Source organism: Lotus japonicus, chromosome 1 (assembly GCF_012489685.1).
Source record: "Lotus japonicus ecotype B-129 chromosome 1, LjGifu_v1.2".
Classification (NCBI taxonomy): Eukaryota; Viridiplantae; Streptophyta; class Magnoliopsida; order Fabales; family Fabaceae; genus Lotus; species Lotus japonicus.
In genome coordinates this window covers 48,527,916-48,540,047 of record NC_080041.1, presented here as the reverse complement: position 1 = coordinate 48,540,047, position 12,132 = coordinate 48,527,916, and the positions used below count along the sequence as shown (strand labels likewise).

The 12,132-nt window shown below is 40.5% G+C and overlaps 2 long non-coding RNA genes across 2 annotated transcripts; both read right to left on the bottom strand.

Moving 5' to 3' along the window:
* Positions 1 to 3,734: 3,734 nt before the first annotated feature.
* On the bottom strand, positions 3,735 to 5,578 carry LOC130731882 (uncharacterized). Its single transcript, XR_009016872.1, has 2 exons — positions 5,350 to 5,578; positions 3,735 to 3,951 (listed from the first exon to the last, which is right to left on the bottom strand). It is a non-coding gene; the product is annotated as an uncharacterized LOC130731882 (long non-coding RNA).
* Positions 5,579 to 9,351: 3,773 nt separating this feature from the next.
* LOC130731881 (uncharacterized) lies at positions 9,352 to 11,468 on the bottom strand. Its single transcript, XR_009016871.1, has 2 exons — positions 10,967 to 11,468; positions 9,352 to 9,568 (listed from the first exon to the last, which is right to left on the bottom strand). It is a non-coding gene; the product is annotated as an uncharacterized LOC130731881 (long non-coding RNA).
* Between the last annotated feature and the right edge of the window lie 664 nt (positions 11,469 to 12,132).

Here is a 12,132-nt window from a genome sequence, read left to right as displayed (position 1 = left end):
TCCCCAAAAAGCAAAGAGGGACCTTGGGCTGAAAATATAGGGTCCGGCCACATTCGAGAGATGTTGATGGTGTATCTTAACGACAGAGTTCTGCTAAGGTCTCTCAACACATGAGAATTGATCTAAAACACTAAGTTTGGTAAGAAAATCTACCAAATTGATTTCCTTAGAATTATCTGTTATGAAGACCTTTATAACCTTCCCAAATTGTGCTTGTACCTTAGTAGAAAATGTCATAACTACAGTACATCAACTTTAGTTTTGATCAAATATGTCCATGTGAACCTCGAATGATCATTAACAATGTTTAAGAAATGTTTGTGGCCTGAAGGGACATGAAAGGGTCTCCTCCATACATCACAATTAATTAAATCAAAAGAATGAAAACCAAAATGATGAGAGGAAACAACAGATAGTTTTTTTTTGCTTAGCCAAGGGGCAAAAAGGTTCAACAGAACTAAGAAATAAAAATTTACAATTAAGTGCAAAGCTCTACAAATTGAGTATTTTACACAAGCCCAGCATGCCGAAGAGAGGTAGTGCAAGCATTAAAAAGAAATTTATTTACATACAAAGCAGAAACAAGATTACAACAAGTAGAATTTGAAAGCCCTTTCAAGAAATAGAGACCATTATGGAAATTACGCCTACCCATCATCATAAAATTGCTTTCTTAAATGATTGAGGAAATAAAATAACAAAAAGATTAGTGTCATGAAGAAGGGAACTAGCATAAAGAAGATTGACTTTGAAAGATGACACATAGAAAACAATACAAAGTGTGGGGGATTTCGCTAAAATAACAGTGCCAACAAAAAGAACATTCAATTTAGTTGAATCTGGAAATGACATTGAAAAGGATTTCACAAGTGAGTAAGTATGAAACATGGATAATCATATCATAGCATACATGAAAACTAGAACTTGAATCTGTAAGATTAAGTTTTGATCGTGTAGTACAACTCTATGTTTTGATGATTATAAGTTAACATTTTAGTATGAACAATTATGGTACTCTACCGTGTTTTCTGAGTGTGCTCTTAACAGGCTCTGACCTTAATATAATCTCACACAAATCAGAAGCATTTTGCTTAAAGAGTGACCCTAGCAACGCTTTCGTAATCTCTATGTTCAATCTGAACAGTAGAAAAGCTTCAGAAGATCTGAAGTTAATCAAGCTCTGATATGGACTCAGCTCACTTGAAGTTCTGAAGATCCAGACGTTCTGATAACCCAGACACTCTGAAGGCTCAGAAGTTCTGATGGTGTAGAAGACTCTGAAGATCTAGAAGCTGAAAAGTGGAGACTCTGAAGTCCAGAAGCAAAACGGCTCTAAAGACCAAGTACTTCTCCTCTGAGTTCAGAATCAGAAAGTACAACGGTCAGAGGATCCATGCTTCCCTCTGACTCTGATCAACAAGCTTCACAAGTTTCAACACAAAGCATTCCTCTGATCAGAAGTCAACAAGGTTAAAGGTCACGTCACTATCCAAAGTACAAAAGCAAGTGTACTATCCTGACGACCTAACCTAACATTCTCAGCCACAGCAGAAGCTGGAAATCCCAGATCTGCCCTCCAACGGTAGCATTCCCATGCAATGTTTAAACTCTAATCCTTGGAATATATATAGAGGCTGAAGACTGAAAGATGCGGTTGGAAGAAACCAAGACGCGCAAGCTATATTCAAATCTTCTAAGCAATCTTTCTTCATCGAATTCATTGTGTTTACTACAACCTTTTAAGAAGCAATTTGTTTGTAAACAATATCATTTAAACAGTTGTTTAGTTTACCTTTAGGAGATCAAGGTTGATCGGATCCTAGAGAAGACTAAGAGAGTGAATCTTAGTGTGAGCTAAGTCAGTGTATTGTTAGTCACTTGTAGGTTTCAAGTGCAGTTGTAACAAATATCTGATTAGTGAATTGCCTTCATTCTAAGAAGGAAGAAATCACCTTCACGGGTGGACTGGACTAGCTTGAGTGATTCATCAAGTGAACCAGGATAAAATCCTGGTGTGCTTTTCTCATCTCTTATCTTAAGCACCTTACTTGTGTTTTGAAAGATTTGATAAAATTTTAGTGGGAAGTTTTTATTCTGAAAACGCTATTCAAACCCCCCTTTCTATCGTTTTTCATACCTTCAGAATCAACAATCCAAAAAGAATAGTCAACAAGAAAAGATTTTGAGGAACATAGAACGAGACATGTAACATCAGTACTATTCAGTAGTAATAAGTTGATCGTCTGAAGCAGAAAAAAATGCATTGGAAACTTGAGAAGTCAACAAGGCTTATAATTGCTGGTATGGGCTCGAATAAATTGGGGGATCCACTAGATTTCAAGATGATTCATTAGAAGCCACATGATGAACCAATTGAGATTTCGGTTTGGAATTAAGACGAGGTGGATAATTGTGTTTTTTTGAAGCAACGATTTACATTGTACCCAAGTCGAATGCACCGGCTGCAAATAGACTCATTGCGATTTTTCTTTACATGTTTTGCCTTGTTCAATGCTTGAGCAACGAATGTTATTTAAGAGTAAGAAGATGGAGTAATAATTTCCCTATGTTTCTCCTTTTGCAATAATATAGAGATCACCCTAATAATTGGGGGAAATAGAATCACGAGTGAAATATGACTCTTAAAGTGCTTATAAGAATCATTCAATCTCGTGAGAAGTTGCATCACATGTTCATGATGCAAATAATCAAGAAGAGCCTGGTTTCCACCACAAGTGCAATTTTGTGGAGGGAGATAGTCATAAATCTCATCCCAAATTGATTTGAGTCTCATATAGAATTAACTGATGGAAAGAAATCTGTGGTTGAGTGTCACCAATTCCTTCTTTAGCTGAAAAATTTGAGTGTCATTTGGTTGATGGAACCGATCATGGAGATCTTACCAAATTTCCCTCACAGATTGACAATATATGATGCTAGATACAATGTCATTGGACACATAACTCAGATGCCATGACATACCCACATCGTCATTGCGGATCCAAGCTTGATGATTTGGATCACCATATGCGGGATTGAGGAAAATGTCAATGATGAAGCCAAGCTTGTTCTTTACACTAAGAGAAATTGTGAGAGCCCGATTCCAAGAATTGTAACTATCGTCAGTGAGAAGCTGAGAGACAAGAACAAGTCCAGGACGATTCGAATGATGAAGGATAAAACGTTTTGCAGGATCTTCCAGAGGAAGATCTTGAAGAAGCTTTAAGAAGAAGCAGAAGAGAATACTTTTCAAAGCGCGAAAAGAAAATGTGAACCAACTGATACCATATGGAATTAAAACTAAGTGACATGAATTGAAATGGAAACTCTCCTATTTGATCAGAGGTAAATTACATTTGTACAGGGTGAAATTGTTACTTTACCATCTCAGTTATAATAGTTTATTTTATAACAATTTTATTCTCTTACAAACTAACTATTTAATTAGAAATGAAATGCTGGCAACTGCAGGACATATATTATACCAAATGTCTAGGACATCGTCTGTAACGCCCCGATTTCTCGAGTGTTACACAGTAACTAATTAACCAATTTTCGTAAAGAGTTTTCGTCGATTCACTTATTAATCTTCAATTAATGACAAACCTTTCATTTTACAAAAACTCTTGAAACATAACCTTTCCAAAAAACACGCGGAAGTAACCAACTTCGTAAAACTTTTTAAATAACCAACTGTAAAGAGTACGAAACAAAGGCCTGAATGAAAATAAAGATTACATCAAAACTTGTTCATTCGAATTTAAGCAATAAAATTGTTCGATACCAACACTTCGGAAACTCTCAACCCCAACAGAAAACAAAAGACTCTCAACCCAAACCCTATTCCTTAGCCTCTTCCTCTTCCTCTAAAGTGTAGTCGTCCTCCGGTATTGACACGTCACGTAGCATCAACTCCCAAGAATGTGTCATCGCCATTATCTTCACGACCATCTACCCCCCCAAACAAACACATAGCAAACAAGCAGGGTCAGGTCCAACAAAAGAATGATAATGACAAAATCAACAACAACATATATAATATAAGTACATTATATGTCTTTTATGGGAAAGAGTCAGTTACTAACGGAATCTCACTTCACACAACCCACCAAAACTTCCATGGCCATAATCACGATCATCCGCAGATGAACAAATCTCGGAGGGGACTCACCGTACAACCCTCAATCATGTGGGGGGACTCACCGTCCGCCAGACTCACCGTCCGTCCACAGAATCACAAGGCGACCGCAGTCAGCCCAATCACGTGGGGACTCACCGTACAACCCACAAAACACCCTCGCGTGCAAGGTACCACCGTTCTCATGGTCCATAGTCCTCACCAGACCTATGTCCAATTATTCACATTTACTTGCAAGCGAGTTTATTACACTTTTCTCTTTGTTAAGTCTCTAAAATCAATCCTAGAGTCTTATCATACTCTTTATACAACAACCTTCACAACACAACATTCACGGGTTACAAGGGAATTACGGCTAGGTGAGCGACCCTTGAACCATTAACTCAGAAAATAAATATAATCCACGTAAAGGAACGCAAGAACATTCACTCATGCATAATATATCATCGCAACTTCAACATATTGACAGCAGAAACAACTTTCACAAAAATAGAGCCACAGAATGCATCTTTCAACCAAAAATCACGTATGATACCTTTCTAGAAAGCTATTTTAAATATCTACAACTCTCTAGTTACACACTTGTTCATTTGAGTCCCAGAATTAGGTGATATTAGGCCTTAAAGCTAACTGTCCGGAACAGGAAGACAGCAGGTGTGACAGTTACTAAACACGACCCCCAGATCACATTACTAAACCAAAAATTATGATTTTTATATGTCTGGAAAGATATTTCGAAAATCTACAACTTTCATTTAAATCACTTTTTCATTTGATGACCATAAACAGGTAAAAAGGGGCTCTGAAGTCCGCTGTCCAGTACAGGAAACTGGCAGCGAAACTCCCATGGCTCTATGGTTTTCAAAAATAATTTTCCTTCCTTCCCCTTTGATCATGACAATCTTGGTACAGCCCCAACAACCCAAATATCTACTCAAAATTTCAGAACCAAACATTTAGCAAGGATCATGTTATAACAAGTGTAAAATAGCACAAAACTTAACAAATACCATGGCAACTCGCATAAAATCATAGATTCAGATCATAAACAACGTTTGAGGATCATATTCATGGCTTTTCAAGAGAAAAATTCCAGCAAGCAAGCATGTACAGGAAATCATGCAAAAACAGTCCAAAACTCAAGTTGTTTCTCATGGCAATTCATGGCATATTCCCTAAAGAACCTACCCATTCCTAGAACCAGCCCTTACCTTTGTCCTTAGGCTTGAAGAAAAGATGAAATTGAAGAGCAAGGTTCTGGTTTCTCTCCTCTTCTCCCACGCGTAACCCTTCCTCTCTCCCTCTCGCTCGCAAACTCCTCCTCTCTCTTGCGCGAACACGTCGACGGTGGTAGGGCTTGGGACGGTGACGGCTAGGGTGCAAGGGGAAAGTTTCTCTCACTCTTTCTCCTCTGTTTTACGTGTTTCAGAAGTGTTCAAGATTTCTTTCTTCAGAATAGTGTGAAAAGAAACCCTTTCCCTCCCAAGACCCTTCATAGCCTGCGTCCCCTCTCTTGGGCTAGGGTTTGTTTTCTTTCAAGCCCAACCCAAGTCAAAACCCTTGACCCCATCACTTAAGAACTTACTCAGAACTGAAACTAATCAAAAACCTCAGTCCTTTTTAGTAATATCACGATCACACTCGGAATTGAAAGGAAACACATCAATTAAATCCGCTGGTACTGTACAGCCAGGACCATCGTCACTAAACCGATGATATCTCGAGCTACAGAGGTCGGAATGACCTGATTCCACTTCGAGAATTTTCTAGACTTAAAGGGCTACAACTCTCATGAAGGAAGTTTTCCCAAATGAAGTCGTTAAGACCCTCTAAAAATTCGCACAAGTTGACAGTTCTAATCTGCCAGCTATCAAACATTAACTAAAACTTCAATTTTATTCGAACTTCCATAAAATTGTTCCAAATTGAACTTAGGGCCTTACAATACCACCCCCCTTAAAATAGTTTCGCCCTCGAAACTTAAGGGTTTACAAATAAATCGGGGTGTGACTCCCGCATCTTATCTTCTAACTCCCAGGTCGCGTCGCCAGTCTCTTGGTTCCACACGACCTTCACTAAAGGTACCTCGTTGTTTCTTAAGCGCTTTACACTTCGATCGACGATCTTGATGGGTGGCATCACCATCGTTAGATCATCCTTCAGCTGTATATCGTCTGGCGTAATCACATGCGAATCATCTGCCATGTACTTCCGCAACTGCGACACATGAAGAACGTCATGGATGTTGGATAGAAAAGGCGGCAACGCAATCCTATACGCCACTGACCCAACTCGTTCTGTTATCTGGTACGGTCCAATGAATTTTGGAGTAAGCTTCTTAGACTTGATCGCCCTTCCGACACCTGTCATCGGGGTAACCCGTAAGAAGACATGATCTCCAGCTTGGAATTCCAGCTCTTTCCTTCGATTGTCAGCGTAACTCTTCTGACGACTCTGCGAGATCCTCATCTTTTCTTGAATTCGCTTTACTTCTTTGGTGGTTTGCTGAACCAGCTCGGGTCCAATCACTAAGTTCTCCCCATCTTGATGCCAGCACAAAGGCGTCCGACACCTCCGACCATACAAAGCTTCATAAGGTGCCATCCCGATGCTCGCATGAAAGCTGTTGTTGTAGGTGAACTCAATCAGCGGCAACAACTCATCCCAGCTTCCTTTATTATCTAGCACACAAGCTCTTAGCAAATCCTCCAAGGATTGAATAGTCCTTTCAGTTTGCCCATCCGTCTGTGGGTGATAAGCGGAACTCAATCTCAGCTTGGTTCCCAAAGCTTGTTGCAAAGCCCCCCAGAAACGTGAGGTAAACCTCGGGTCTCTGTCCGACACAATGCTAGACGGTACACCATGCAGACGAACAATCTCCGCGATGTAGATTTCTGCTAGTCTCTCCACCTTGTAGTTCAGATTGATCGGCACGAAGTGAGCGGTCTTTGTCAGTCGATCAACCACTACCCAAATTGCATCAAATCTTCTTCGTGTTAGGGGTAACGCCGTCACGAAGTCCATAGAGATGCTATCCCATTTCCACTCCGGAACATCCAACGACTGTAGTTTTCCTGCTGGCTTCTGATGTTCCACCTTAGCCTTCTGACAAGTCAAGCATGTCGACACATACTCAGCTACTTGTTTCTTCATTCCAGGCCACCAGAAATGAACTTTCAGGTCTTGATACATCTTGTTCATCCCCGGGTGAATGCTCAACCTGCTCTTGTGACCTTCATCCAAGATTAATCTTCGCATAGCTGCGTCATTGGGTACACAAACCCGTCCCTTGCAACGCAGTATGTTATCGTTTCCGATAGCGAACTCCGGTGCCTTCCCTTGAGTAACTAGTTTGCGCCACTCAAGTAATCCTTCATCAGTCTCTTGCTTCGATTTGATCTCATCCAAGAGCCCACTCGACACCGTCACCATCCCGAAACTAAGTTTCCCGGGAGCTATCTTCACATCCAAACTCAGATCTCGGAACGCCTCCAATAATTCTAACTCCTTGACCATCAACGAGGATACATGTATAACCTTTCGACTAAGAGCGTCTGCTACCACATTAGTTTTCCCCGGATGATACTGTAGGTCAAACTCGTAATCCTGAAGAAATTCCATCCACCTTCGTTGCCTCATGTTCAGATCCTTCTGATCAAACAAATACTTCAGACTCTTGTGATCACTGTAGATCGTGAACGTACTGCCATACAGGTAATGTCTCCAAATCTTGAGAGCGTATACTATAGCAGCCAACTCCAAATCATGCGTAGGATAATTCTTCTCATGAATCTTCAGCTGTCGCGAGGCATAAGCAATCACTTTCTTCTCCTGCATCATTACACAACCCAACCCATTGTGTGAAGCGTCACAATAAACGTCATATGGTTCTCCTTCCTTGGGTAAAGCTAGTATCGGTGCAGTAGTCAGTCGCTTCTTCATTTCCTGGAAACTCTCTTCACATTTCTCCGTCCATGCAAAAGGTTGGTTCTTCTTTGTCAACTGAGTCAACGGTGAAGTCAACTTTGCATAATCCTTCACGAAGCGTCTATAGTAGCCAGCAAGTCCAACAAAACTTCTGATGTCGCTTGCTGTCTTAGGTTGTTCCCATGACATGATCGATTCAATCTTGCTGGGGTCAACAGCCACACCCTGACTTGATATGACATGACCTAGGAACTTCACCTCTTCCATCCAGAATTCACACTTCGAGCCATTAGCATATAGCTCTTTCTCCCGCAATACTCCTAGCACTTGACGCAAATGCTCTTCGTGTTCTTCTTTACTCTTCGAGTAAATCAAAATATCATCAATAAACACCACCACGAACTTGTCCAGGAATGGCCTGAACACTCTGTTCATGTAGTCCATAAACACTGCGGGTGCATTAGTAACCCCAAACGGCATCACAAGATATTCATAATGCCCTTATCGGGTCCTGAATGCGGTCTTCTGGATGTCCGATTCCTTGACTCGGATCTGATGGTATCCTGACTTAAGATCTATCTTCGAGAAGATCACCGCTCCTCTAAGTTGATCCATTAAGTCGTCTATCCGAGGCATCGGATAACGATTCTTCACGATCACTTTGTTGAATTGTCGGTAGTCCACACATAGTCTGGACCTTCCATCCTCCTGCTTCACCAACAGCACTGGTGCACACAAACGCACACAGGCGTACACCTTGGGGCGCAAAAGGGATTCCAAAGCCCACTCTTCCTTCGATTGACATTCCATCAATCGATCTCAGAGTTCAAACATCTTAATATAATCAAACACTTAGTCTCAAGTATCACGGCAATGATACTAACTACAGACAATCTCACAGCCAAGCAAACATCTTAGCAAACAAGTCTACCCAATCTCACCATGAAGCTCCAAAAACATCTTTATCAAAAAAAAACAAAACATCAACGAGTTCGGAAACTCGTAAGCCCAAAACCCTTAGTGCTCTGGTTTCTCAACCGGAGCTCTGATACCACAATGTAACGCCCCGATTTCTCGAGTGTTACACAGTAACTAATTAACCAATTTTCGTAAAGAGTTTTCGTCGATTCACTTATTAATCTTCAATTAATGACAAACCTTTCATTTTACAAAAACTCTTGAAACATAACCTTTCCAAAAAACACGCGGAAGTAACCAACTTCGTAAAACTTTTTAAATAACCAACTGTAAAGAGTACGAAACAAAGGCCTGAATGAAAATAAAGATTACATCAAAACTTGTTCATTCGAATTTAAGCAATAAAATTGTTCGATACCAACACTTCGGAAACTCTCAACCCCAACAGAAAACAAAAGACTCTCAACCCAAACCCTATTCCTTAGCCTCTTCCTCTTCCTCTAAAGTGTAGTCGTCCTCCGGTATTGGCACGTCACGTAGCATCAACTCCCAAGAATGTGTCATCGCCATTATCTTCACGACCATCTACCCCCCCCAAACAAACACATAGCAAACAAGCAGGGTCAGGTCCAACAAAAGAATGATAATGACAAAATCAACAACAACATATATAATATAAGTACATTATATGTCTTTTATGGGAAAGAGTCAGTTACTAACGGAATCTCACTTCACACAACCCACCAAAACTTCCATAGCCATAATCACGATCATCCGCAGATGAACAAATCTCGGAGGGGACTCACCGTACAACCCTCAATCATGTGGGGGGACTCACCGTCCGCCAGACTCACCGTCCGTCCACAGAATCACAAGGCGACCGCAGTCAGCCAATCACGTGGGGACTCACCGTACAACCCACAAAACACCCTCGCGTGCAAGGTACCATCGCTCTCATGGTCCATAGTCCTCACCAGACCTATGTCCAATTATTCACATTTACTTGCAAGCGAGTTTATTACACTTTTCTCTTTGTTAAGTCTCTAAAATCAATCCTAGAGTCTTATCATACTCTTTATACAACAACCTTCACAACACAACATTCACGGGTTACAAGGGAATTACGGCTAGGTGAGCGACCCTTGAACCATTAACTCAGAAAATAAATATAATCCACGTAAAGGAACGCAAGAACATTCACTCATGCATAATATATCATCGCAACTTCAACATATTGACAGCAGAAACAACTTTCACAAAAATAGAGCCACAGAATGCATCTTTCAACCAAAAATCACGTATGATACCTTTCTAGAAAGCTATTTTAAATATCTACAACTCTCTAGTTACACACTTGTTCATTTGAGTCCCAGAATTAGGTGATATTAGGCCTTAAAGCTAACTGTCCGGAACAGGAAGACAGCAGGTGTGACAGTTACTAAACACGACCCCCAGATCACATTACTAAACCAAAAATTATGATTTCTATATGTCTGGAAAGATATTTCGAAAATCTACAACTTTCATTTTAATCACTTTTTCATTTGATGACCATAAACAGGTAAAAAGGGGCTCTGAAGTCCGCTGTCCAGTACAGGAAACTGGCAGCGAAACTCCCATGGCTCTATGGTTTTCAAAAATAATTTTCCTTCCTTCCCCTTTGATCATGGCAATCTTGGTACAGCCCCAACAACCCAAATATCTACTCAAAATTTCAGAACCAAACATTTAGCAAGGATCATGTTATAACAAGTGTAAAATAGCACAAAACTTAACAAATACCATGGCAACTCGCATAAAATCATAGATTCAGATCATAAACAACGTTTGAGGATCATATTCATGGCTTTTCAAGAGAAAAATTCCAGCAAGCAAGCATGTACAGGAAATCATGCAAAAACAGTCCAAAACTCAAGTTGTTTCTCATGGCAATTCATGGCATATTCCCTAAAGAACCTACCCATTCCTAGAACCAGCCCTTACCTTTGTCCTTAGGCTTGAAGAAAAGATGAAATTGAAGAGCAAGGTTCTGGTTTCTCTCCTCTTCTCCCACGCGTAACCCTTCCTCTCTCCCTCTCGCTCGCAAACTCCTCCTCTCTCTTGCGCGAACACGTCGACGGTGGTAGGGCTTGGGACGGTGACGGCTAGGGTGCAAGGGGAAAGTTTCTCTCACTCTTTCTCCTCTGTTTTACGTGTTTCAGAAGTGTTCAAGGTTTCTTTCTTCAGAATAGTGTGAAAAGAAACCCTTTCCCTCCCAAGACCCTTCATAGCCTGCGTCCCCTCTCTTGGGCTAGGGTTTGTTTTCTTTCAAGCCCAACCCAAGTCAAAACCCTTGACCCCATCACTTAAGAACTTACTCAGAACTGAAACTAATCAAAAACCTCAGTCCTTTTTAGTAATATCACGATCACACTCGGAATTGAAAGGAAACACATCAATTAAATCCGCTGGTACTGTACAGCCAGGACCATCGTCACTAAACCGATGATATCTCGAGCTACAGAGGTCGGAATGACCGGATTCCACTTCGAGAATTTTCTAGACTTAAAGGGATACAACTCTCATGAAGGAAGTTTTCCCAAATGAAGTCGTTAAGACCCTCCAAAAATTCGCACAAGTTGACAGTTCTAATCTGCCAGCTATCAAACATTAACTAAAACTTCAATTTTATTCGAACTTCCATAAAATTGTTCCAAATTGAACTTAGGGCCTTACATCGTCCACAACGTACAGCAGATAAATCACAAATTCCACACAGTATTAAACCAACAAAACAATAAAGAAGAACACAGAGAATTGGTAACTCATTTCGGTGCAACATCACCTACATCTGGAAGGTTTCAGACCGAGAAAAATAATTCACTATTATAGAGAATCAAGTACAAAAGGGTCTTAATTGAACATCCCCTGTTCACAGCCTTTCTACATATTCCTATCAATGGCTTATTACTTAGGTCTCCCCCTAAGTATATGAACCCCATCTCACTTTCTCTCACAATCACTGCCACAGTGATTGAACTTACAATAAGCAACACATGTTTGAAGAGATTACAACTCAACTAAAACAAACCAACTTTATGCCATATGATCATCAATGGAGGCAGTAGACTGGTGTACAAAATAACAGTGGACTCACAGAGAAACAAACC